Here is a 6,667-nt window from a genome sequence, read left to right as displayed (position 1 = left end):
GAGAACCGACTAAGCCATAACTCTGATACCACTAAATGTAACACCCCTTACCCATATCCAAGGCCGAAACAGAGTACGAGGCATTACCAGACTTAACATTACACATAGACGAAAACCGAGCCATAAAATTTCATTTAATTCAAAACTTTTTGAACACATGCATAATAAACAAAACTAACTATATCATTACATCAAAACATAGGACATGGCATGATTAATTAAACTTATAAACCATAATGGATAAGGACCACATCTCATGATTTTATACGATAACTCAATGCAGACTGATACGTATGGTCAAAATCATAATAAAAATACATATCACAAACCAACTTCCTAAACATGCCATTCACTTGATATTTCTAATATTTGAATTAATTTTACCAAAAATGATAGTTTGATAGTGTGATTTTGCCTCCGACGATCTCCAACCCCGAGCCAACCTGCCAATACTAAAGAAATGGAGAGGATGGGTAAGCTTTACGCTTAGTAAGTTCATATGAAAATAATAAGCAATTACTACCATGCTTTTCAAGATAAAACACTATAATTGTACAATTACACATATATTCAGGATGATTGTTTTTCGAGTCCCGGTGTTAAAAAAACTCATATCTCAAGTTACAAAACTCAAAATCCAATTCCGTAAATTTTTTGTGAAACTAGACTTATATGTATACTTATTAATTTTTTTCTAGAATTTTTTGTCGGGCTATTTAGTACAGTTTATTAGTTAAAGTCTCCCCTGTTTCAGCGTATGACTACTCTGCCCCTGTGCACTACGAACTGAATTTCTCCCTGTACAGAATTCCAACGACCATGCTGTTTGTTTCCCTTAAAATAAGATTCAATAAGGAATCTATGCATGTAAGGTATGACTCTCAATAATTTTTATACAATTTCTGGTGAATTTCTAAAGTCAGAACAGGGGATCTCAAATTCATTCAGACCCTATTTCACAAGAATTCAAATATCACACAACATAGAATTCTTTTGCTTTCCCTGTTTCTTTCATGTGAAAATAGACTCATTAATATTTATTTCCATAATTTATTTTAAATTTAATTCAAATTACACAATTTTTGGTGAATTTTCAAAGTCAGACACTGCTGCTGTCTAATACTGTTTTACTACTAATGTTCACTTTTACACAATTTCACTTAATCCATTCCATTTTACCGAGGTTCGCTCAAATATTGAGCATATTGCTCATAAATTCAAATAAACATATACTTGCGCTTGTTCATCACATAATCTCTTTCACATGTATTTCCATTTAATCGATTTCCCGTTGAACTCATCCGAATAATAACAGATACACAATTGCCTACACATTTTCCCATTTCCACACTTGTAGCCGAAGCTATCTGGTACGCATAGTAGCCTGCACTTAGTACTACACATGCGACCAGTAGTCTGGTACACGTAGTAGCCTGCACTTAGTACTACACATGTGACCTCACCATCTAATACACGTAGTAGCCTGCACTTAGTACTACACACGTGATCACAGTTTTAGGGTACGCATAGTAGCCTGCACTTAGTACTACACATGCAACCTCACAATAGATCATTCGTATCGTTTTTATTCCGAAGATTCAATCGGGAAATTCCTCACTTTTCAACGTTTTACTAAATTGTCTGTAATCAATTTAAATTCATAATTTACATCAAATAACCATTTGATAGGCAGCCACATTTCATATGATATCAAAATATAATAACATAAAAAGAATCGATATATTATTTATGTACGAATTTACTCGAAGTGTCGATCTCACTATCCATAGTACCAATTGTCCATTCATAGTATAATAAGACACAACTCAAATATCAAATCAGCTTTTAAGAATTTACATAACATATATCACATATTTCATATATCACTTGTCATGTATCTTCATTTTCTTGCATTTCATGTAACGTTCTTTCATGTTATATTTCCACATCATAAACACCATTCCATCAACTTTTCCAATATATTAAATCATAAAATATATGAAATAATAGTAAGAAATATAATTCAAACATAACATTGCATTATTATTATCATACGAACTTACCTCAATCCAGAAACAGCAATTTACCATTTTAGTCCATAACCTTGTATTTTCCTGATTTAAGCCCGAATCTCGATTTCCTTCATCTATAATATCACATTTAGCCTAATAATTAGTCACACTATTCATACGGGTCCAAAAATCATATTTTTAAAAGTTTTCATTTTGACCCCTAAACTTTTGCATATTTGCACTTTTGCCCCAAGGTTCAGAAATTAAACTTCATCCTATTTTCTTATGTTTTATGACATGATGATAATTTTTCCCTTCTATGGCAACATCAAATTCTCTCTCTAACATGTACTTATGACTATTAGGTATTTTTACCGATTAAGCCCTTTTGCTCGTTTTCACTTAAAACCGAGTAGCACCAGTTGTCTAACAGAATTTAAAACATCATATTCTAGCATAAAACACCAAAATACACAAATTTCACCTATGGGTATTTTTCCGAATATGAACCCTAGGTTGAATTATTGCTAGCATAAGCTAAATCAAGTTACCGGGACTCCAAAAACGTAAAAATCATTAAAAACGAGGCTAGAACGGACTTACAATCGAGCTTGGAAGCTTGGAAACCCTAGCCATGGAGTCTCCCTTGGTATACACGTCCATGGTGAAGAAGATGAGCAAAATTGGCTTTTAATTTTGTATTTTAATTCATTTTACCCTAAATGACCAAAATGCAAGTTACTACTAAACTTTCCAAAATTCCATTCATGTCCAATATTTGTCCATAAACTTTGAAATTGGTCAAATTTCTATTTAAGACCTCCTAATTAATATTTCAAAGCAATTTCATACTAGAAACTTCTAGAATGCAAGTTTTGCAACTTATTCAATTTAGTCCCTAACTTCAAATTAAGCACTTTATGCATAGAATTTCTTCACGAAATTTTCACACAATCATGCAATCATATCATAGACCTCAAAATAATCATAAAATAATTATTTCTATCTCAAATTTGTGGTCACGAAACCACTATTCCGATTAGGCCCCTAATTTAGGATATTACAACACATACTTGGCCGAATATTCATGTAGTTCATATAAGCCTATATATTTCATTTATTTCACATTTTAGTCCCTCAAAATCTCATTTTCATAATTTAGATCATAATAATCAAATTCATTAAAAATCCCAATACAAAACATATTTATCTATCATCAAGCTTCGATATTTCATCAATTAACATTACGAAGCTCATGAATTCATCAATGGAATTTCATCAAATCATCAACTATTTCATGAATTTAAGCATGGGCTAGCTAGAACACATAACAACGACTACAAAAAACATAAAAAATCATCGCAAACAGAACAAAAAATAGACCTTTAATCAAGCATGGACATGGCCGAACCCTAGCTTGGTATTTTTTTTCCTTTTCTTTTGTAGTTCGTTTAAGAAGAAATAAAATGAACTAAAATTTGACTTTTGTTTTAATTATATTATCATTATAATCATTTTACAAATTTAACCTTAATGAAAACCATTATAAAACACAAAATATAAGGCCATTAATGTCCATTAGCACAACCAATGGTTTATTAACCACATAAGGACTTCTCAATTATAAAGACACATCAATTCGGCCATTATTCAAATAGAAGGAAAATTTTGCATTTTCTACGATTTAGTCCTTTCTCATAATTCGACACACAAACGATAAAATTAAATCTCACAAATATCAATTCACATATTATAAGCACAAAAAATATTATTAAAATATTTTTTTGACTCAGATTTGTGGTCCCAAAAGCGCTATTTGGAGTAAGGTCTAAACCGGGCTGTTACAACCTTGGTTAAAGGAAAATAGTACAACTTATTTTTAGACTTCCTCTAATGGCAACATTACATTACATCTTTGAGTCGGCGCATTCTAATATTGTGTAGTAGACTTTCAAATATTGAAGTTGGCAATGCCTTTCTAAAAAGATCTGCTAAGTTTATCACTAGGATGAATTTGTTGAACAATTGTTTCACCACTTTTCTCAAGATCATGGGTGAAGAATAATTTTGGTAAAATATGTTTCATTCTGGCACCTTTGATGTAACCACCCTTCAATTAAGCTATACATGTTGCATTATCTTCGTATAAGATAGTAGGCATCTTTTACTATAAAGGAAAATTACATATCTTCTGGATATGTTGGGTCAATAATTGATAAGCTATAAAAGTAACATATTTTAATTTCATTCTTAATGCATTTTTGGAAGATTAATTATGCAAAGTAGTGAATTTGATGCTCCTAATCCTTTCAATTCATGTTTCTATACTTAAGAGAACATTTGGGAGTGAAAGGAGCAAAAAACAAGCCAAAATCAGACAAATAGAGCTTTTTCAGGAGCCAGACGGCCTGGGCACACGCCCGTTGTGAGCCACACGGGTTGAACACACACCTATGTGCTAGCCCGTGTCGATATCGCACCTTTCTTTCCAAATACATGGAAAGACCTAAGTTTAGGCTTTTTGAGCATTCTAAAGTCTATAAATACCAATTAGAAGAAGATATAAGGGGAGCCATCAGAGAAGATCGAAGAAAACACTCGAAGAACACCATCGAAATAAACTTGGAAGCAGATCTCCATCAAGATCGAAGATCTCCTTTTAATTTCTTTCGAAGTTTTATTGAGTTTCTTTATGTCTCATGGTTATTCTGACTATGAGATGTTTTCATTCAGGATTATGGACTAATTCCCTAGATAAAACCTATGATGAATCCTTTTATTTAATATCAATTTTAACGCGGTAAATACTTGATTTTTGTTCCAGTTATGTATGCTTCTTTCTTGTTTTAATATTTTTGGGATATTAATTCATGTTTAATGTGCTTAATTTAGTGGAGCGAAAGTCACTGTTTAAGAGTAGATCTATCATAATTGAGTGAAGTTGCATGCAATCCTAGAACTAGGACGACATAAATCTACAGGATTAGAGTAAAATCTAATAGGGAAATCCATAGATCGAGTTAATGCGACGATAGGGGTTTTAATTAGAAAGAGATTTCACTTAATCAACCTAAAGTCAATTGTTCTTACTCTCAAAAGAGATATTAACATAATTTAGGGATTTCTACAAATTAAGACATAAGTGAATAAACTGTTTAGTTCAGATTCATAATAATAGGTGAAGTCTAGGTGGATTCTCTCCTGGGTATTATCTATCTCATTGGTTAATGTTCGATTATTTCTTTGATTCTTTCTTTGTTGTGTTCTTAGTTAAATTAGTTTAGTAAATTTAGATTAAAACACATCACTCCAAATTGTCAGCTAAATAATAGAAAAATGATAATTACTAATACTTTTAGTCCTCGTGGATACGATATTCTCTACTCACCATAGCTATACTATTATAGGTGCGCTTGCCTCTGTCATATTTATAGTTAGTTTAGTTACCATCAAGTTTTTTGGCGTTATTGTTGAGGACTAAAATATTAGGAACAGTTTATTTTTATTAATTTAGACATTTTTATTTTATTTTTTTAGTTAATTTTTACATTCTAATTTTTCTTTTATTTGCTTCTGGTAGGTTCCTTTAGTTTATGACTAGAAGAAACTCGTCAAGACCATTATTGTTTGATAGTGAAAATGAAAGTACAGCTCATAGAAATCTTAGAGAAGCCCGGCAGAGTAGAGAAAATTAGTAGACGGACAAGAGGTCATTGTTATTACTAAGGAGATAGGTGACAATCAAAATAATCAGTTACCTCCTATAGTTGCTGCAGATCCAAATCTTGTTCCTCGTACTATGTATGATTGTGCCAAGCCTACTCTGACTGGGGCTGAATCGAGTATTATGAAACCCACCATTGCTGCAAATAATTTCAAACTGAAGTTGAACACTATTCAAATGATACAATAGTTTGTTCAGTTCGATGGTTTACAAGACAAAGATCCAAATACTCATTTGGCTAATTTTTTGGAAATTTGTGACACTTTCAAGATAAATGGCTTCACTGACGACGCCATTCGTTTATGGTTATTCCATTTCTCATTAAGTAACAAAGCTAAATAGTGGTTAAATTCTTTACCACGAGATTCAAATACCAAATGGGCTCAAATGATCGAGAAGTTCCTTTTAAAGTACTTCCCACCAGCTAAGACAGCCAAGTTGAGGAATGATATCTCTTTCTTCGCGCAGATGAATTTAGAAATGTTTTATGATGCATGGGAGAGGTATAATGACTTATTAAGACGGTGCCCTCACTATGGGTTACCTTTATAGTTACAGCTTCAAACCTTCTACAACGATTTGAATCCCTCAACAAGGTAATTGATTAACGCAGCAGCCGGTGGAACTCTGAACAATAAAACACTCAAAGCAGCTTATGAATTTATTGAAGTGATGACACTAAATAATTAGCAGTGGTAAGTCATAAGGAGAAAACTAATGAAAGCAATCAGTGTTTTCAACTCATATGCAGTCACCATGTTATCAAATCAGGTAGAACTTTTAAATAAGAAAATTAATGGTTTATATGTTTCTATGCAGGTACATCCAGTTATGCAATGCGATAGAAATAGAGGAGGAATAAATAATCTAGAATGTTTACCCTTCACTCCTAGCATAGAGAATGAACAAATCAATTATCTGAGTAATAATT

General features: G+C 32.2%; 1 non-coding gene across 1 annotated transcript; it reads right to left on the bottom strand.

Moving 5' to 3' along the window:
- Positions 1-6,171: 6,171 nt before the first annotated feature.
- Positions 6,172-6,278, bottom strand: LOC128291036 (small nucleolar RNA R71). Its single transcript, XR_008280813.1, has one exon. It is a non-coding gene; the product is annotated as a small nucleolar RNA R71 (small nucleolar RNA).
- Positions 6,279-6,667: the final 389 nt, after the last annotated feature.

The sequence above is a fragment of the Gossypium arboreum genome, chromosome 3, assembly GCF_025698485.1.
Source record: "Gossypium arboreum isolate Shixiya-1 chromosome 3, ASM2569848v2, whole genome shotgun sequence".
NCBI lineage: Eukaryota > Viridiplantae > Streptophyta > Magnoliopsida > Malvales > Malvaceae > Gossypium > Gossypium arboreum.
This window is presented reverse-complemented; position numbering and strand designations above follow the sequence as displayed.